The sequence below is a fragment of the Dreissena polymorpha genome, chromosome 16 (genome assembly GCF_020536995.1).
Source record: "Dreissena polymorpha isolate Duluth1 chromosome 16, UMN_Dpol_1.0, whole genome shotgun sequence".
NCBI lineage: Eukaryota > Metazoa > Mollusca > Bivalvia > Myida > Dreissenidae > Dreissena > Dreissena polymorpha.
Genome location: NC_068370.1, coordinates 3,584,026 through 3,606,610, shown reverse-complemented (window position 1 = coordinate 3,606,610; position 22,585 = coordinate 3,584,026). Strand labels below are relative to the sequence as shown.

Sequence of the window (22,585 nt, the reverse complement as noted above, 5' to 3'; positions counted from 1 at the left end):
AAGTAAGATAACTCTGGCGTGCATTTTGACAGAATTATGTGCCCTTTTTACTCTTAGAAAATTGAAAATTTTGATTAAGTTTTGTGTTTAGGTCCATTTTAGTCCTTAAGTATCAAAGCTATTGCTTTCATACTTGCAACACTTACTAGCTATCATAAGGGGACTGTGCAGGCAAAGTAATGTAACTCTGACTGGCATTTTGACAGAATTATGTGCCCTTTTTGTACTTAGAAAATTGAAAATTTGGTTAAGTTTTGTGTTTAGGTCCACTTTATTCCTACAGTATCAAAGCTATTGCTTTCATACTTGCAACACTTATTAACTATCATAAGGGGACCGTGCAGGCAAAGTTATGTAACTCTGACTGGCATTTGGGCGGAATTATGGGCCCTTTATACTTAGAAAATTGAAAATTTGGTTAAGATTTGTGTTTTCGTCCACTTTACCCCTAAAGTATCATAGATATTGCTTTCATACTTGGAACACTCACAAACTATCATAAGGGTACAGTAAAAGGACAAGTTGCATAACTCTGGTTGTCATTGTTACGGAATTATGGCCCTTTTTTGACTTAGTAACTTTGAATATATGGTTAAATTTTGTGTTTCAATCCACTTTACTTCTTAACTATCAAGGCTATTGCTTTCAAACTTCAAATACTTTCATGCTATCATGAGGTTACTGTACCTGGCAAGTTGAATTTTACCTTGACCTTTGAATGACCTTGACTCTCAAGGTCAAATTATTAAATTTTGCTAAAATTGCCATAATTTCTTTATTTATGATTAGATTTGATTGATACTTTGACAAAACTACTCTTACCTGACATACCACAATAGACTCCACCCAAACCATTCCCCGTGCCCTCCCCCCTCCCCTAATTTTTTTTTTTTTTTTTTTTTAAGATCATCTCACAAATGACCACCACACCCTCACACTATACCCCCCCCCCCCCCAATTTGTTTTTTTTTTTTTTTTTAAAGATCATCTCACAAATTACCCCCCCCCCCCAATTTTTTTTTTAAACGGTTATGTTTGAAATACCGTCCAACAATCGCACCCAAAAAATCCCCCCCCCCCCCCCCCGATTTTTTTTTTTTTTTCGCTTTTTTGGAAGATAATGTAATAAATGTCCACAACCCCACACTATACACCCCTCTTCACTCCACCCCTCCCTCCTTTGTGATTGAAAATTAGAGTCCCTTCACCTTTAAAAAGAAAATAGATGAGCGGTCTGCACCCGCAAGGCGGTGCTCTTGTTTGTTTTGTTTTAATCTAACCTTAAATTATGATTTACTTAAGCTGTGAGTATTGTATTCATTTAATAAATGAATATTGTTTTTAGACCAGAAATTTCTTTTTCTATTCAGTGACCATGGTAAATGCTGGACAATTTTCCATGTTATACCAGGCATCCATGGAATATTAAACATGGAAAAACCCTGGAACATTTTCCAGGGTTTTCCAGCCAGCATGGAAAAAATACCGTCCGAATACTCCATGTAATCTGGAAAACTCTAGAAATAAATCCATGGTTTTCCAGATTACATGGAGTATTCGGATGGTATTTGTTCCATGCTGGCTGGAAAACCCTGGAATTGTTCCATGGTAATTATTCCAGGGAGCCTGGAAAACCATGGAAACTATTCCAGGCTATTTCCACATACCATGGACAATTTTCCACCCTTTTTTTTAAATATTGACGCTGGAAAAGGCTGGAAACTTAGTCCGAATACTCCAGCCTCATATTTTCCATGGATTTCCATGGAAAACCCTGGACAAAGTACACCCGGGCGGGTAGGTGCCTGTACAATATTGGCTGGTAGAGAGTTCCATAGGACAATAGAGGCTGGATAGAAGGAAAATTTATAGTAGTTGCTTGGAGTGGGGACTTGTCTGAATGAAAGAGGGTGCAGATGTCTAGTGAGCCGGGTCGGAGGAGTGACGTAGGGAGGCATTGGTACAGCAACCAGTCCGTGGACAAATTTATAGAACATTAGTAGCCGGGAGTCATACCTGTTCTCAAGTGAACGCCACCCTAATTTGTCTAGCATGTGTGTGACACTGTTGTGATATGAGTAATCATTTGTAACCCATCGAGCGGCCCTGCGTTGGACCATCTGGATCTTGTTTGTGTTGTGTTGTGTGTGTGGGCTCCACACTGAGCTACTATACTCAAGTTGTGGGCGGACAAGGGTTTTGAAGGCAAATTCTCTAATGCGTGGGTGTTTTATGGGAATGTTGCGTTTAATGAAGTTAAGTGTTTGACTGGCTGTTGCAGTAACCTGGTTTATGTGTTTATTCCAGCTGAGGTCAGATGTGATGCTAACACCCAAGTATTTAGCATCACTAACTGTTTCAAGGGTATGACCGTGGAGTGTGTAAGTGGATTTGTAGGGTTGTTTTGACCTGGTGATGTTCATAACCGTACACTTGGAAGGATTAAATTCCATATCCCAAGAGTGTTCCCATTTTTGTAGCCGATCTAGATCTTCTTGCAGGGTATTTTGTTCAGTGGGATTGTTGACCGTGATATAGACAGCAGTGTCATCAGCAAATAACCGGACCTGTGACACTATGTTTTCTGGCAGATCGTTTAAGTAAAGTAAGAAGAGGAGAGGGCCGAGAACAGAGCCCTGAGGGACACCTGATGTGACTGGAACCTCGTCTGAATTGTCACCATTTACCAAGACAGACTGAAGTCGACCTATAAAAAGATTTGACCCATTGTAATGTGCTATCTTGGATGCAGTGTTGGTGCAGTTTGTAGAGTAACTTCATGTGATTGACCTTGTCGAACGCTTTCGAGAAATCCAGGAGTATTAGATCTGTTTGTTGACCATGAATAAGGTTCCTGGATAAGTCCTCTACAAGTCCTATGAGCTGTGTCTCGCATGACAGTTTTGACCTAAAGCCATGCTGTTGATGGAAAAGAATGTTGTTGACCTGGAAGTGTTTGGTGATGTTTTAAGGCGACGATATGTTCCATGACTTTGCAAAGAACACATGTCAGTGAAATCGGCCTATAGTTAGCGGGGTTACTTTTGTCGCCTTTTTTGAAAAGGGGGGTGATGTTCGCCTTGATCCAGTCGGAGGGGATAGTGCCTGTGTCTAGAGATTTTTGAAAGATTCAGGTAACCAAGGGGGCAATTTGTACGCTTAGATTTTTTAGGACAATAGGCTTGATATTGTCAGGGCCGCAAGCTTTGCCAGTCTGCAAGTTGGACAGAAGCTTTTGGACACCACTTACACTTATGGAGATTTCAGGCATTTTGGGGTATTTTGACTTTGGGGTGTTGCTAAACAGGGTTTGGGCTCTCATTAAACAGAGTTGACCTAATTTTAGAGGATTCATTGGGGTGAAGACGGACTGAAACTGGCGACTGAGGAAGTTTGCTTGACCCTTGCTATCAGTGATGAGATTATCATTTTCAAGTAGAGGAGCGATACCTTGGGTATCCTGTTTAGCATTTTTGATGGTGGAGAAGAGCTTCTTACGGGAGAAATTTTGACCTATATGGCGGGTGTCTGGATCACCAGACTGCGTTTCGAGTACATATTTAAGGTAACTGTAGTGGGCCTGATTTATTTTATTTTTAACCTGATTTCTGAGTTCTCTATACTGTTGTTTGACCTTGGGACTGCCAGTTTTCTGTTTAACGTACAATTTGTTTCTTTTTCTTATTTGTCTTAGGATACTTTGGGTGATCCAGGGAAGAGAGGGTTTTGATCCCAACCTTTTTGAGGGAATAAAGAGGTTTGATCTCTTTCGGAGAAGGTCCTTGAATTCAGTCCATAGCTCTTCGATGGACTTAGATTGGTAATTTGTGAACATGGTAGGGAACCTAGAAACCATGTATTGTTGAAAGTTGACCCAATTGGCTTTACGGAATAGGTGTACAGTGCGGGGCTTTTGTCGATTTAGTCGGGGTTTGATATCAAAAGTGATTTGGACAATGTCGTGATCAGAGATACCGGCTACTAACTTTACATTTTTAATGAGGGAGGGGTTTGACGTAAAGAACAGATCTAAGGTATTTGTTAACCTTGTTGGGAAACTGACCATTTGTTGGAGAGAGAAGTCATTTATAAGTGATAAGAAGTCATCGTAGAGTTTTGGAAGGGAGCAGCCATCTTTAGCTGAGGGAATACCTTGGCTGTCCCAGGATAGTTTCGGAAAATTAAAGTCCCCAGTAAGCCACACTTTACCTTTGAGTTTGTTAACCAGTCGTAGTGACTTATGTAATTCTAATATACTATTTTCATCTTGTTCGTGGGGTCTGTAGTATGATCCCAAGTACAGGGGTTGAGCTCCAAATATTTCAAGTTTTAACCAAAGGATTTCACAGTTTGTTACGGAATTATGGCCCTTTTTTGACTTAGTAACTTTGAATATATGGTTAAATTTTGTGTTTCAATCCACTTTACTTCTTAACTATCAAGGCTATTGCTTTCAAACTTCAAATACTTTCATGCTATCATGAGGTTACTGTACCTGGCAAGTTGAATTTTACCTTGACCTTTGAATGACCTTGACTCTCAAGGTCAAATTATTAAATTTTGCTAAAATTGCCATAATTTCTTTATTTATGATTAGATTTGATTGATACTTTGACAAAACTACTCTTACCTGACATACCACAATAGACTCCACCCAAACCATTCCCCGTGCCCTCCCCCCTCCCCTAATTTTTTTTTTTTTTTTTTTTTTTTAAGATCATCTCACAAATGACCACCACACCCTCACACTATACCCCCCCCCCCCAATTTGTTTTTTTTTTTTTTTTTAAAGATCATCTCACAAATTACCCCCCCCCCCAATTTTTTTTTTAAACGGTTATGTTTGAAATACCGTCCAACAATCGCACCCAAAAAATCCCCCCCCCCCCCCGATTTTTTTTTTTTTTCTCGCTTTTTTGGAAGATAATGTAATAAATGTCCACAACCCCACACTATACACCCCTCTTCACTCCACCCCTCCCTCCTTTGTGATTGAAAATTAGAGTCCCTTCACCTTTAAAAAGAAAATAGATGAGCGGTCTGCACCCGCAAGGCGGTGCTCTTGTTTGTTTTGTTTTAATCTAACCTTAAATTATGATTTACTTAAGCTGTGAGTATTGTATTCATTTAATAAATGAATATTGTTTTTAGACCAGAAATTTCTTTTTCTATTCAGTGACCATGGTAAATGCTGGACAATTTTCCATGTTATACCAGGCATCCATGGAATATTAAACATGGAAAAACCCTGGAACATTTTCCAGGGTTTTCCAGCCAGCATGGAAAAAATACCGTCCGAATACTCCATGTAATCTGGAAAACTCTAGAAATAAATCCATGGTTTTCCAGATTACATGGAGTATTCGGATGGTATTTGTTCCATGCTGGCTGGAAAACCCTGGAATTGTTCCATGGTAATTATTCCAGGGAGCCTGGAAAACCATGGAAACTATTCCAGGCTATTTCCACATACCATGGACAATTTTCCACCCTTTTTTTTAAATATTGACGCTGGAAAAGGCTGGAAACTTAGTCCGAATACTCCAGCCTCATATTTTCCATGGATTTCCATGGAAAACCCTGGACAAAGTACACCCGGGCGGGTAGGTGCCTGTACAATATTGGCTGGTAGAGAGTTCCATAGGACAATAGAGGCTGGATAGAAGGAAAATTTATAGTAGTTGCTTGGAGTGGGGACTTGTCTGAATGAAAGAGGGTGCAGATGTCTAGTGAGCCGGGTCGGAGGAGTGACGTAGGGAGGCATTGGTACAGCAACCAGTCCGTGGACAAATTTATAGAACATTAGTAGCCGGGAGTCATACCTGTTCTCAAGTGAACGCCACCCTAATTTGTCTAGCATGTGTGTGACACTGTTGTGATATGAGTAATCATTTGTAACCCATCGAGCGGCCCTGCGTTGGACCATCTGGATCTTGTTTGTGTTGTGTTGTGTGTGTGGGCTCCACACTGAGCTACTATACTCAAGTTGTGGGCGGACAAGGGTTTTGAAGGCAAATTCTCTAATGCGTGGGTGTTTTATGGGAATGTTGCGTTTAATGAAGTTAAGTGTTTGACTGGCTGTTGCAGTAACCTGGTTTATGTGTTTATTCCAGCTGAGGTCAGATGTGATGCTAACACCCAAGTATTTAGCATCACTAACTGTTTCAAGGGTATGACCGTGGAGTGTGTAAGTGGATTTGTAGGGTTGTTTTGACCTGGTGATGTTCATAACCGTACACTTGGAAGGATTAAATTCCATATCCCAAGAGTGTTCCCATTTTTGTAGCCGATCTAGATCTTCTTGCAGGGTATTTTGTTCAGTGGGATTGTTGACCGTGATATAGACAGCAGTGTCATCAGCAAATAACCGGACCTGTGACACTATGTTTTCTGGCAGATCGTTTAAGTAAAGTAAGAAGAGGAGAGGGCCGAGAACAGAGCCCTGAGGGACACCTGATGTGACTGGAACCTCGTCTGAATTGTCACCATTTACCAAGACAGACTGAAGTCGACCTATAAAAAGATTTGACCCATTGTAATGTGCTATCTTGGATGCAGTGTTGGTGCAGTTTGTAGAGTAACTTCATGTGATTGACCTTGTCGAACGCTTTCGAGAAATCCAGGAGTATTAGATCTGTTTGTTGACCATGAATAAGGTTCCTGGATAAGTCCTCTACAAGTCCTATGAGCTGTGTCTCGCATGACAGTTTTGACCTAAAGCCATGCTGTTGATGGAAAAGAATGTTGTTGACCTGGAAGTGTTTGGTGATGTTTTAAGGCGACGATATGTTCCATGACTTTGCAAAGAACACATGTCAGTGAAATCGGCCTATAGTTAGCGGGGTTACTTTTGTCGCCTTTTTTGAAAAGGGGGGTGATGTTCGCCTTGATCCAGTCGGAGGGGATAGTGCCTGTGTCTAGAGATTTTTGAAAGATTCAGGTAACCAAGGGGGCAATTTGTACGCTTAGATTTTTTAGGACAATAGGCTTGATATTGTCAGGGCCGCAAGCTTTGCCAGTCTGCAAGTTGGACAGAAGCTTTTGGACACCACTTACACTTATGGAGATTTCAGGCATTTTGGGGTATTTTGACTTTGGGGTGTTGCTAAACAGGGTTTGGGCTCTCATTAAACAGAGTTGACCTAATTTTAGAGGATTCATTGGGGTGAAGACGGACTGAAACTGGCGACTGAGGAAGTTTGCTTGACCCTTGCTATCAGTGATGAGATTATCATTTTCAAGTAGAGGAGCGATACCTTGGGTATCCTGTTTAGCATTTTTGATGGTGGAGAAGAGCTTCTTACGGGAGAAATTTTGACCTATATGGCGGGTGTCTGGATCACCAGACTGCGTTTCGAGTACATATTTAAGGTAACTGTAGTGGGCCTGATTTATTTTATTTTTAACCTGATTTCTGAGTTCTCTATACTGTTGTTTGACCTTGGGACTGCCAGTTTTCTGTTTAACGTACAATTTGTTTCTTTTTCTTATTTGTCTTAGGATACTTTGGGTGATCCAGGGAAGAGAGGGTTTTGATCCCAACCTTTTTGAGGGAATAAAGAGGTTTGATCTCTTTCGGAGAAGGTCCTTGAATTCAGTCCATAGCTCTTCGATGGACTTAGATTGGTAATTTGTGAACATGGTAGGGAACCTAGAAACCATGTATTGTTGAAAGTTGACCCAATTGGCTTTACGGAATAGGTGTACAGTGCGGGGCTTTTGTCGATTTAGTCGGGGTTTGATATCAAAAGTGATTTGGACAATGTCGTGATCAGAGATACCGGCTACTAACTTTACATTTTTAATGAGGGAGGGGTTTGACGTAAAGAACAGATCTAAGGTATTTGTTAACCTTGTTGGGAAACTGACCATTTGTTGGAGAGAGAAGTCATTTATAAGTGATAAGAAGTCATCGTAGAGTTTTGGAAGGGAGCAGCCATCTTTAGCTGAGGGAATACCTTGGCTGTCCCAGGATAGTTTCGGAAAATTAAAGTCCCCAGTAAGCCACACTTTACCTTTGAGTTTGTTAACCAGTCGTAGTGACTTATGTAATTCTAATATACTATTTTCATCTTGTTCGTGGGGTCTGTAGTATGATCCCAAGTACAGGGGTTGAGCTCCAAATATTTCAAGTTTTAACCAAAGGATTTCACAGTTTGTTTGCAACTTTTTCATTTCTGAGACAACAATTGTATTTTTGACCAGGATAAAGACCCCACCCCCAGATTTACCTGTTGTTCTATCATGTCTGAATGGGGTGTAACCTAAGGATTGGGGAAAAATTTCAGTGTGTTTGGGTGTAAGCCATGACTCTGTGCCAAAAACTATGTCAGGTTTATCTGAATCAAGAAGGGCTAGGAATTCTAGTTTCTTGTTTACAATGGATTGAAAATTTATGGTCATGACTTTTAGGCTGGAGAAGAAATTTTTAACATTTTTTGGGGGGACAGTTGGATTAGTAGTAAGAGAGGCAGATTTGGGGGATTCTGAGTCTGACAATACACTGTGAATGAACAAAAACTGTCACGTGACCACAGAAGTAATTGCAGTAGTCATTTTATGACAACAAACAGCCGCGCAAGGTAGTTCTTTTTTCAATATATTTGCTGATCATCCTCTGACTTTCATACGACCTAGTGCATGCAATATGGCATGCATATAGCTTTCGATCGGTATATCACGCGTTTTGTGTGCTGCTCTGGTTTTCGAGAACACTTCGGCGCAAATTTCCATTTAAGAAGCAAGCGTCAGTAGTAAAATTACAAAGAGTCAGTGTTCTCGAATATTAAAGATCACAGAACTGTCTATGCTTTACCGGACGAACATATATTACATATGTCTATGCATAAACAAACAAAAATATCTACCAGATATTAAACAAGGGCTGTTTGTAAAACATGCATGCCCCCCATATGGGCTGTCCGTTGTAGTGGCAGCCATTGTGTGAATACGTTTTTTGCCACTGTGACCTTGACCTTTGACCTAGTGACCTGAAAATCAATAGGGGTCATCTGCGAGTCAAGATCAATGTACCTGTGAAGTGTCATGATCCTAGGCAAAAGCGTTCTTGAGTTATCATCCGAAAATCATTTTACTATTTCAGGTCACCGTGACCTTGACCTTTGACCTTGTGACCTCAAAATCAATAGGGGTCATCTGCGAGTCATGATCAATCTACCTGTGAAGTTTCATGATCCTAGGCATATGCGTTCTTGAGTTATCATCCGAAAACCATTTTACTATTTCGGGTCACCGTGACCTTGACCTTTGACCTAGTGACCTCAAAATCAATAGGGGTCATCTGCGAGTCATGATCAATCTACCCATGAAGTTTCATGATCCTAGGCATATGCATTCTTGAGTTATCATCCGGAAACCATTTTACTATTTCGGGTCACCGTGACCTTGACCTTTGACCTAAAAATCAATAGGGGTCATCTGCGAGTCATGATCAATCTACCCATGAAGTTTCATGATCCTAGGCGTATGCGTTCTTGAGTTATCATTCAAAAACCATTTTACTATTTCAGGTCACTGTGACCTTGACCTTTGACCTAAAAATCAATAGGGGTCATCTGCGAGTCATGATCAATGTACCTATGAAGTTTCATGATCCTAGGCTCAAGCGTTCTTGAGTTATCGTCTGACAACCACCTGGTGGACGGACCAACCGACAAACCGACTGACCGACAGACCGACATGAGCAAAGCAATATACCCCCTCTTCTTCGAAGGGGGGCATAATAAACGTTTAAAGAGTGAAAACAAATATGGCAAACGTCAGTAGTACGTTTAGAAATGGCAAACGTCAGTAGCAAAAATATGCAAACGGCAGTAGCCGAATAAATGCAAGCGTTTAATTTAATGAAAAACATAAGAAACAATATAATTTATGCTAATTTAGATTTAAATTAAATATAACAATTAAGATTAATGTCATAAATTAATGCACTACATATATAAATTCTGCAACAACAAAAATGAACTAATGTTTAAGTGATATTATATGCATCTAACAGTTTATAGGTGTCTATCGCAACCGTTGTTTATTTTTGGTGTTTGCACTTCATATACACGTATATTCGTTAATGCAGCATCAACATATTTTTTTTTTAAATCCCGAAAAGAGAAATATAATGCTTTTGAATATCAACCGTACTTTTATTTTGACAAGTTCAACTGACGACAGGAATGATTCGATTTACAATGTGAATCTAAATTGAGTTTTATGCAGATTCGTTCATACGACACAAAGACACTATTTTGTTTTACGGATCATTTCGACGAGGAGGACTCACCAGTCACGTAAAATATCGAATATAATATAAATTTTTTATAAACAACTGGTAGTGCGTTGTAGATAATTGGTCATTAACCACATTTTAACTAACTCTTTTGACCTGTTAATTTTTTCAGCTCAATTCATAATATCACTTTAATAAAATAATATGCAATCTTATTGATTTGTGAATTATACTATTTTACTTGTTTGAACATAACGAAATGATCCGTGAAACAAAATAAGTGTCTTTGTGTCGTATGAACGAATCTGCATAAAACTCAATTCAGATTCACATTGTAAATCGAATCATTCCTGTCGTCAGTTGTCGAAACGAAAGTAGGGTTGATATTCAAAAGTATTATATTTCTCTTTCCGGGATATTTTTTCAATATGTTGATGCTGCATTAACAAATATTATCATATACGTGTATATCAGACCTGTTTACCCTACCGATTGCTTCTCAGTAGTATAGAGGGCATCTCTCAGTAGTTTTGGGCTGTTGTCAGTAGTTTTAACCTTTTCAATCATTTTGAGCATTAAAACACCATGACTGGGTCACATATCAGTTTAATGGTTAATAAAGCATTGGATGAATTTACTTGCTAATAATTTAATCTGTTAAGTGATTTTTTTTGCTTTTATTTGTTACAGCCTGTGCCATTTGGATTGGGAAAATTAGCGTGATAAACCATGAAATTGGATAAAATAGCGCGATAAACCATGACATTGGGAAACATTAAGCATTATAAATATGATTATTTGTAACAGAATTAAAATTGTTTTTAAGTGCATGTTTGACAGCATTTTTATATTATAAAGTGCTGCTTTAACGTCTTCTTACAATGAAAACAATATTTAGTTAATATCCATCCACATGCATATTAAACTTGCAATAATCTATAGATTCTTAAATACACCATTTGATCATATTAAGCTCTTTAAGAGTAGCTATTAATTTAATTCAGTATTTTTTAAATTAAATATTATAAGGGGAAAACATAAACAAATATTGACAAACACCTTTTAGGGTTCTTGTTGTGTAAATGATGTATTAAATGGATTTAAAATAATATATTTTATTTGTTTACCTTTCAATATCTTGCACTTGACAACCTCAGTTAATTGCTATTTCATTAAACTGTACAGCGTAACAAACATAATAAAGCAGAATATGCATATGAATCTGAGTATACACAGATCCACTAACATATAAATCAAATCATGTTTGTCTCTTTCCATTTTCGAACGATACTAATTGTGAGTAGACTGAACACCAATTTTCCAACACTCATTTCCATGACGCACATTCACTGTGCAGTTTGAACTCAAACGTATTATTTTGCGTATATTAACACACGCATTACATTATTCCCTAATGACCATATGATATCCGATGTTAATTTGAATGGTAATTATTATTTTCGCCGTAAATCGCAATTTCTCGTCTGCTTGCCGCCATCTTGGACGTGTGTAAAAACAGGCGTGCTCAATCACGATACATTGACTATAGTCGGTATTCTTCGCAATAGAGAGAGAGATGTGTATACTGACTAGCAACGTAAAATCGTCTATATTCGGCTAAATTTGCGAACCAATACGTAAGTCAGTTGTCGTTCGGTGACGACTCGACAAGCTCAATCAGCACTTGTTCCCCGGGAGGCTTGAATTTTAACGTTTCTTACTTCACAAGCGCCAAAATGATTATGATTGATAAATTACCCGCAAAGACCGAAAATAAGCAAAAGTACGATTAATAAACTGCTGCGCCATGAGCGCATGATACGCCCGTCGTTCGCCAATGAAGTAGTAAGGTAATAAATAACCCTTTGAATCATTTTTTTACTTCAGTTTATTTAATGAAATCACGAAATTTTGACGAACAAAGTCGCATAACTCTGGAACGACAATTCAGAATTCCGTCAAAAATGAAAGGGGATCAGGGTTTATGAATATTAAGATTGTGTTAAAATTTGAAAAAAATCCATCGAAGGATATTTGAGCTACGGTAGGACATTCAATGAAATCACGAAATTTTGACGAACAAAGTCCCATAACTCTGGAACGACAATTCAGAATTCCGTCAAAAACGAAAGGGGATCAGGGTTTATCAATATTAAGATTGTGTTGAAATTTGAAAAAAATCCATCGAAGGATATTTGAGCTACAGTAGGACATTCAATGAAATCACGAAATTTTGACGAACAAAGTCCCATAACTCTGGAACGACAATTCAGAATTCCGTCAAAAACGAAAGGGGATCAGGGTTTATCAATATTAAGATTGTGTTAAAATTTGAAGAAAATCTGTCAAAGGATATTTGACGTAGCGTACGACATTAACAGACGGACGGACGGACGGACGGACGGACAGACGGACGGACAGACGGACGGACAGACGGACGGACAGACGGACGGACAGACGGACGCGGGGTATACCATAATACGTCCCGTCATAGACGGGCGTATAAAAACTGAAATTTGACCATTTTGATCGATGGATCCGTAGTTTTTCAGTACAAATGCATAGTGCATAGTTTAGCCAAATAATCCGTAGTAACTACGGCGAATCCGTAGAAGTAAACAGGTCTGGTATATGCAGTGAAAATACCAAAAATAAACAACAGTTGCGATAGACACCTATAAACTGTTAGATGCACATAATATCACTAGGGACTCAGTGTTGTTATTCTTTCTGTTCCTTTGGGATCATGGAGTATATACTATATTATTTATAATTTATAATATATTAAATAGCCCAAAAGCCATGCTAGGGGGACGCGAGTGGTATTGCATGTAGCATTATCACCATGAACAGACCCAATCAAATTTGGTGTGCTATTATATTTTTTGGATGCAGTTTATGCTTCCAAAGGACCACATTTTCAGATTATATTATGTACTGGTGTCGTGGGGTCTATCTACCAGGGCTAGCGCTGTCCCAAAATTTCTTTGAGCCAACCAGGTTTTTGTTTTTCGATGCACGAAAACTGGTTTTGAAATAATTATATATACATTTACTATCAACTTGTTTATATTTATTTTAATGACAACAAAGGCATATCACATATCATAATGTAACATACATTTTTCAATATAGAAATAATTAGTATGGTACTTGTCAAAGTACAAACATAAGTTATTTTATAGATGTACATTTAATAGGGGTGTTGATTGTTCCAAATTTGAAATCCTGAAAATTAGGCCGGGGGTCTTGGAACCGCAGCCGCAGGAATCCAACAGGAATAAAGGGCAGATCCCCCACCCCATCCAGAGCCCTTACTAATTGTTCTTTTTTATACTCTTTCCAATCGTATTTTCAGGTGAATACAATTTAAAATATTATAAACCACACCGTCCGTATCACCGCATGTGCATTCGTAATTCTATTTCTTCTATAAAGAACTTCGAAAATAAATTATAATCGACAAAAAATAATGTATCCGAAAACGACAGTCCGAAAAATTGTACGCGTTTGCCACATTAAATAAAATGTGAATATCGTTTGACTGCAAACATTGCAAAACCTAGCAAATATACAATTTGGTTGACATATTGCTTTACAATAGCATTTTTTGTGGGTAAAAACAACTTAATTATCACCTTTTAATTTCAAACGATAATCGGCAAAAAGGTGTAACATCGTCTAAATAGAACTAATTATTTAATTATCATCCTTTAATTCAGATCGATAGTCGGGAGAAAGGTGTTAAGTAATCAGCTTAAAATAATTTATTTATTGGTACGCTTCTTTTGATTTGTTAATCTTTAAATACGACGTTGCCATCGGCCGCTTTATTGTTGGCAGACGACAAGATCAACTGACTGTGTATTCCAAGTGTACAGTGTCTGCGCATGAATGACCCAATATTATGTGGTAGCAAACTCATTGCTGATTGGCCAGCTACCATGTGCGCTTCAATAACAATAAAAATGATATGCGGATAACGTAGACAAGTTTATTGTGCGTCGCTGAAAAATACGCGGTCCGATTTTTTTCGAGTTTTGGGCTCAAAAAAGATTAGGACCGGCGGCAAAAAATTAGGTAGGGTCGGGCCACCGGAAACAAACAATTATTTTTGTTACGCCTTATATATCTAATTTAAATCTAAATTAGCATAAATTATATTGTTTCACATGTTTTTCATTAAATTAAACGCTTGCATTTATTCGGCTACTGCCGTTTGCATATTTTTGCTACTGACGCAGGGGTTAACGTAAGAAATTGACACTCACTTGCCCGGGGGGCAAGTTACTTTGAACATCTACTTGCCCTCATTAAAAACTGGTTGCCCTATTTTGAAGTCAATTTTTTATTGTCATTTGATCTTTAAAGCATTGAAACACATGCATTACTATGCTAGATTTAATTTCAGCTATATTCAATGTATCAAAAATAAAATTAGAATCGTTTTTATAATATAAAGTTGTCAACAAAACAAAGTCTGGACAGTTTTATTTCATTGAATAGTCACTATTGAATACAATACATATGAAGAGTTTATTACTATTAAAATTTTAAAACGGTATACTTGTCACTATATCTATACAAGTCATGGCATAGATTAAAAGGGGGGAGGGCTTAAAATAGTACTGTGAAAATGATTGTTCAGAGTTTGAAAATCATGTTGATGTCTTTGATGAAGAGTTTCTCACTATTTGTAACTGTGAATATGTAACAAACAAGTTATTCACAGTTTAAAATAGTGAGAAACTCTTCATATGCATTCTTAGCAAGTTTTAAACAGTCTGCATATTCAACATGATTTTCAAACTCTGAACAATCCTTTTCACAGTTATTATATTCATGTTCATAGACATCACTATCAGTAGTATACGCTTCTTCATCCAGTTCTAGTAACTGTTCTGAAATTGTTTCAGTTTGAGTGGTTTTACACAAGAAAATTGGAATAGCACAGTTACTACCAACAATTTTATCTTGCTTGTTATTAAAATCAGGGACATTGTTGTTTTGGTCTGGTTCAGAACATTTAAAATGTTTAAATGAAAAGATCGGTTGGACGCTACCGTCCGCCATGTTGAAACGTCTGCCGAGTAGAACTTGTTTTGAGCGTTTAGATTGGCTTATACAACGCAAGCGACCAATCAAACTTTGTTTTACTTGTACTTGATAAAAAAATATATTGACCCAAAGAAAATAAATAGATACAAGGGGAAAAGTCGAAAAAATACCGCAATTATGCTAATACGAAATGGACTTGCCCGGCGGACTATCTACTGTGGAAAATCACTTGCCCGCGACGATTTTAACCCGGTATGGGCAAGCGGGCATCCGCTTAAAAAAGCCCTGTGACGTTTGCCATTCCTAAACGTACTACTGACGTTTGCCATATTTGTTTTCACTCTTTAAAGGTTTATTTAATATCTGGTAGATATTTTTTTTTGTTTATGCATAGACATATGTAATATATGTTCGTCGGTAAAGCATAGACAGTTCTGTGATCGTTAATTTTCGAGAACACTAACTCTTTGTAATTTTACTACTGACGTTTGCTTCTTAAATGGAAATTTGCACCGAAGTGTTCTCGAAAACCAGAGCAACACACAAAACGCGTGATCAGAGCTACAGATAAGCTGCGTATTTGCGTAAATACGCAATAAAAAAATATGTGGATACGCATTTTTTTCAAAATCTTAGCGTACCGGTACGCAAAACAAATCGCCGATACCCAATTAGAGCCGCCTTCTATGCGTAATGAAAAATCACATTTTGGTTTGGCCATTTTGACTCGAATCTAAATCGACAAGCGCTTGTTTAATATTGTAACGTATTTCCCCAAGCATTTAGATGATAACGCATTCGAGTCAAACAAAATGGCGTCTCGAGGCAGACGGAAAGTTCCACAAAAATACAAAAAAACCTTATAGATTCCTTTGTCGTGGTAAATAAATTTGATGGCAAAAAAATTGCAAAGGGTATTGTTAATGACCTTATTAATTCCATGTTTTGTTCCGTGGACATCTGGGGAAGTATTGTAGATGAACTTGTTGATGGGGTTTCCAAAACGAAAGTAGTGGCCCATACCGGATCCAACACAAGTCAAAAACATTAGTCGAGTGGGTAGAAAAATTCCCTTGGTTGATTGTTGAATCTGGTAGCACTAGCAATTATAAACTTGTTTGTAAACTTTGCAAAGAGAAAAAAATCCATGAAATTATCAAGTGTTTGGGCATATGACGGATCCCCTAACATTCAGATATCCAGTGTAGTAAGGCATAATGATAGCATTGACCACAGAAATGTTGTCAAGTGTGAAGTGAAGCAGGCCGCAATAGACTGCTCAAGTGATTGTGGTGAGGCCGAGGAGCCTGAGATCAAGGTTTCACCTGAAGACACGAAATTGTTCAACACTGTCTACAGGCCTCGACACTAACGGTGGTCCGGGGACCCGAGGCCCCCAGATTTTGGCGAGGACCACCAGTTCTTTCAAGCTGGGTGGTCCTCCGGGAACCCTAAATTTATAGAACCACTCTGTCTTGATTGACCATTTGAATTTTTAAAAGTGCCTCCAATTTTCAAAGAGTGGCTTATAAAAAAAAATCGGTAAAATCTTATCCGAAAATGTACTGCGAATCGAAAGCACGCGACTGAGCATGAGCGGCCAGCGTCTGTCAGTTGTAAATATTGATTTTCGACGATGTAAGCGACCTACAGTGCAGAGAGTATATTGAAATCACTGAAAAAGTGTAAGTGTTACAAACGGTGTTTTTACTGCTATTGTCAAGTTTTATGGGAGTTATTATCGGATTATTAATGGCTCCTTTATGATATTGAGCTCCCAAAAAAGTAACACTGGGACAAACTGTCACGATGATCAGTAATTATAACAAGAGGGCCTGAAAGGCCCAAGGTATCCCCCGCAACATATGCTTTGTTTGAGGATGGGTGCAAATTGGACGGATGAACATAATGATAGATGGACGGACGGAGGACAATAACACAAAACTAAGACAAAGGAAGGTTCTTAAGCCTTCACAATTTATTTCATACCAAGTTTCAAAGAAATCCGCCAAAGCGCTTCCAAGATATGGCTTCGGACACAAAAATGCCTATAGTAAAAAGCATTTTTTCAAGATACAAAGGGCCATAAGTCTGTTTTTAACAGATGGTGTACAATGCCATTTGGCGTGCATCATCCTCTTATGCATATATATACTCATACTAAGTTTAAATGAAATCCGCCAAAGCACTTCCAAGATATGGCTCCCGACACAAAAGTGCCTATAGTAAAAAGCATTTTTTCAAGATACAAAGGGCCATAAGTCTGTTTTTAACAGATGGTGTACAATGCCATTTGGCGTGCATCATCCTCTTATGCATATATATACTCATACCAAGTTTCAATGAAATCCGCCAAAGAACTTCCAAGATATGGCTCCGGACACTAAAAAGCATTTTTTCAAGATACAAAAGGCCATAAGTCTGTTTTTAACAGATGGTGTACAATGCCATTTGGCGTGCATCATCCTCTTATGCATATATATATACTCATACCAAGTTTAAATGAAATCCACCAAAGAACTTCCAAGATATGGCTCCGGACACAAAAGTGCCGGACGGACAGCCGGATGGACGGACAACGCCAAAACAATATCCCTCCGCCTCTGGCGGGGGATAATAATTATTAGAGCCGCTATTTCTTTAATCAAAACCATAGGCGATCGGGCTGGCAAAAGCATTTAATATCTCCACAAAAACACATGCCGGTATACACGGTATTTGTGAGCATTTCTGTTTTATAGTTCCATTATTATAATGACCTTGGAAGGATATAATTTGATTAAGGTACCAACAATTTCTGAAATAAAAAGTATATCGTTCACTTGGTGTACTATATTTCGGATATGTTAAAATTCGGACATTTAAAGATAGTGACATGCATGTGTTTGTTTGTTGTTGATAGTTTGCAAAAAAAATATGCTTTATGTTATTTCAGGCAACTAGAATAGATGGTGGTAATTATCTGGGCCTTTCTGTCAGGAAATAGGCGTGAACAATTATAATTTAATTGATCCTGGAAATCATCCACCACTAACAGAAAACGTTTTAACAACAGAAGCTGATGTATGACATGTCCAAATGACCATATATAACTGTTTAACAAATTAAGTGAGATGATTTACTTTCTGATGTTTTATATTTCTTTTTCCCTTTCAAATGATGTAAATTGGTGTGATTCTATGTTTAAATAAATAATTTTGAAACATTTAGGCAGCATATTGTTTAATACATTGAAGTAAACAATGTTATATTATTTTGGTTATCTGTGTTGTTTATCAAGTTGAAAAAAAGGTATTTATATACAAATAAAGCTTATTAAGACTTATGAAGGTATGACTTATGAAGGTACTTATTGTTTTTTATGTAATAATATACTTTTTAAAGTGATAATATAGGCAATGACATTAATGTAGTAAGGTTTCTTTAAATGTTTGTTCTTATTAATAAGGTTGGAATAATCGACAGTTTTCATGGCGCGAAAAAGTTGCAACAAGTTTTGTTGAGCCAGTGAAACCCCTGAATGCGCGTAATTACCTTTCATTTCTTAAAAGTTTATAATAAGAACTTCCGAAACGCTAAGTTCTGGCGGCGAAGGGCAATGCTGAAGATGATAATGCTGAAGATGATTATGACAAGGATGACGATGCTGATGATATTGATGAAATACATGATATCAAAAGTTTACAAGACAAGGTTATGAGCTTTTAATGGGTCTGCTTTAAATGGCAACAGAATTGAATATAGGAAATAAAAAAATGTGTACAAGTATGCTTCTTGTACTTATTTGCCCTTACGCCGAGAGTAGCTGTGTGTTGAAACAAGAGGACTCCCTAGTTTGGGTGAGGGCCACCAAAAGTTGAAAGTAGGGTTCCCTCCGGGTACCCTGTCAAAAAAGTTAGTGTCAAGGCCTGGGTATTGATGATAGTCAGTGATCATCTTGAAGAAAATATGAAGAACTTTCATTGTCAACTGAAAGCTGTGTTTCTTCATGTTGGTCAGTATCAGTACAGTCTGTTAATTCGGACAAATTAGAATAAAACTCTCTCAAATTTTTTACAGACGTGTGAGGCATTTCAGTGTGCAATCTCTTGCACGACGGTTACATTACATTCACCTCTGTGTTGGGCTCAGAACGGACTATAATTATGAAAGCTTCTCATTTATGTCATGATCATTCCCAGGGCCCTCAATCTGTCAAATCCACGGCCGAAATTCGGCCTCATTCCCCCCCCCCCCCTGGAAAGTATACTTTTCCCCCTTTTTTTATAGATAGATGTCTCATGATTACTATATCTCAATTCTTGTTTAATTTAATCTTGTCAAACATACTAAATTAAATAATAAGCAATGAATATAATGCAAACATGTACAAATGTAATAATTAGAGAGTAAGTTAAAAATCCCACAAAAAGGGAAACGCCGCGAAAATTCCCCCTGCTATGGGTAGCGACCTGCTTCCTCTAAAATGGATTGAGGGCCCTGATTCCAAGCGTTCATCATTGAGGTTACAGAATACTAAACAATCACTTGCACGACGGTTACACTGCATTCACTGCATTAAAGAAGACCATCTCATACCATGATTTTTTTTATTTTAAGAAACCAACATACATACACACGTTGAGCAATTCCTAACGTCACTCAAAAAAATATGTTCAATTGTTTACATTTGTGAAGTGCGTGGAATGATTCCATCTGCGTAAATGGGTTATAAATTAGTTCCAAAGAGTTGCATTAAAACTCACAAGTTTTTGCACGATTTATCATACATTTAAGTCATATTTATTTATTTAATGCATGCGATCTTAAATATCCAATCAAATATACATTGATTGCGTTTGTTCGGTTTTAACTATTTTATAGACAAAATGGCGTGCTGAGCCTTTTGCAGAGTTGTATGTGAGAGCAAGGAACGACAACTTTGCGTGGAGATTGTTCAGTGTGAGGCATTTCATCCGGATCACTACCTTGGTAGATTGCAGATATATGACCTTCGACATTAGAACGAACTTTTCTGTACGAATACTAATAATCAGCTTTTCGTTTGTCCGTCATTGCGAAGCAATGTTGAAATTTCTGACTTGAATATAAAATTCAATCGATTATCGCGATAATATGTGACATATACTTTTTAACGCTCTAACAACTGCAATTACAATGGGACAGCCCTGAAGATATTTATTTTTCTAAAAAGAGACATGGTGCCAGAAATTCGTTAGAAAACATGTCTGTAAATTCGTTCACAAAGCTTACTTTTTTCGCAATTTCACTGCCAATTTTCTCCAGCAGACATCCTATTTCCAAGAACCGTTTAGAAAAAGCGCGCAGACAGAACTTTCGCGCGGAAGCGTGTTTTTTTTTTTAATAAACTTGTTTGTTTTTTTACATGTCGATTTCTGTATATAATATTATCATAAACTACCTCTTTTAATGCAATCGAGACACCAGAAAAAGCTATTTATTAAAAAAATTAAGACAATCCATCTTTCATTTAACACATGCTTAATTACGTCCCTTACAGTACTGTTCGTGTAATATGGGTCCCAAATGAGCACCATATATCAAGCCCATATACATTTGGGTAGTTTAATTGGACATATAAAGTACATGGGTCCCATATGGGCACTGTATGGGCAAACCCATATGGGCTTGCCCGGATTTAGCCCATATGGGACCCATATGCATGTTTGCTGGGTATTTGCTATCTAGTGATCCGCTTTCAATACAGCGTAATAATAGTGTTCAACTGCCTTTTTCCAACCAATTAACAGTATTTTATGAATTCGCACAGTAACAATTTAAAATTCTTAAAAAACACATTTCTTGGTAGTTTTACGCAAAAGCGAGATAAATAAAATTGGTAATATTTATGTACCTATACACATTCTACACATACTTTCACTATTAACCCTTATCATGCTGGGAAATTTGTCGTCTGCTAATGTCGTCTGCTGAATTTCTAAAATAAGCATTTTTTTTAAAAAAAAATCAAAGAATACTATCAGAATAGCAAACAGTTTGGATCCTGATGAGACGCCACGTTCTCATCTGGATCCAAACTGTTTGTAAAATTCTTCAAAATTCGGTTTCAGCACTGAAAGGGTTAAAGATTAAAAGGTTACAAAATGAGCAAAAATTAATATGCGTTTGCAAATATCGAGTTTGAGTTTAAAATGTAGTTCTGGGTTTAACTGACATTATACAACACTATACACAACGGTGAGTATCGATACCAACGTATAACCCATTTATGCCTAGCGTCTAGAAAAAAGGCCTTTACAAACAGCGTAGACCCAGATGAGACGCCGCATGATTTCTGTAAGAAATATTCTAAATATAGAAATAAATATACTAGACATCCCTTATTTCGGAAATAAATTGATCCCATATAGAAGGATGGGAGAGTCCACTAGGCATAAATGGGATTATCTCAACGACAGTAGTAACTCGATTGATCAGCACTTGCTAGTTTGTGTTGATACTTTGTAACCACGTGCATTTGCACCACAAAATCCGTTCACGTATTTTAAATGTAAAATAAAACAATTGATATTAACGGAAAATTATATGAATAACTAGAAAAATGAATTCAACCAAATACTAAAAATGAGAGAATGTCGCTTGAACTGTTGTGTGTCGACCTTCGAGCGCGACACTCGACATTCTCTCGACGCACGATACGACGCGCGACATTCGATATGATAAATCGCGAAAATGTGGCCTGTCGACCTAAAAATCCCTAGGTCGACACGCGACATTCTCTTGACGCACGATACGACGCGCGACAATTAAGTCGACGCACGATATGACACTCTAAACTATATCGAGCAAATATCGCGCAAGTGTCGCATGTCGACCTAAAAACCCCTAGGTCGACACACGACATTCTCTCGACGCACGATACGACGCGCGACATTCTCTCGACGCAACATGATACTCGCACGGAATCCGGATAGGACCAAGTTGATTGTCGCGTGTCGACCTTCGAGGTCGACGCACGACATTCAAGCGACATTTTCTCAACGCACAATACGACGCGCGACAATCATGCGACAGTCAAGATTTGAGTGTCGCATATCGCGCTGGGTTTTAGAAAAAAAAAACATGGTAGAATATCTTGACTGTCGAGTAAATTGTCGCGCGTCGTATCGTGCGTCGAGAGAATGCCGATTTAATTGTCGTGTGTCGACTCTCGACATTCTTTTGACGCACGATGCGACGCGCGACATTCGATATGATATATCGCGAAAATGTCGCCTGTCGACCTAACAATCCTTTGGTCGA

The 22,585-nt window shown here is 37.9% G+C and overlaps 1 protein-coding gene across 2 annotated transcripts in view; it reads right to left on the bottom strand.

Annotated features, from left to right (window-relative positions):
• The window catches only part of LOC127862175 (uncharacterized), a 48,501-nt gene extending 27,871 nt beyond the window's left edge, over positions 1-20,630 (bottom strand). The window contains exon 1 of one of the 2 annotated variants that reach the window (XM_052401173.1): positions 20,555-20,630. The gene's annotated coding sequence lies outside the window, so the exon portion shown is untranslated. The remainder of the gene's footprint in view (positions 1-20,554) is intronic. The other variant, XM_052401174.1, reaches the window with a different exon arrangement.
• Between the last annotated feature and the right edge of the window lie 1,955 nt (positions 20,631-22,585).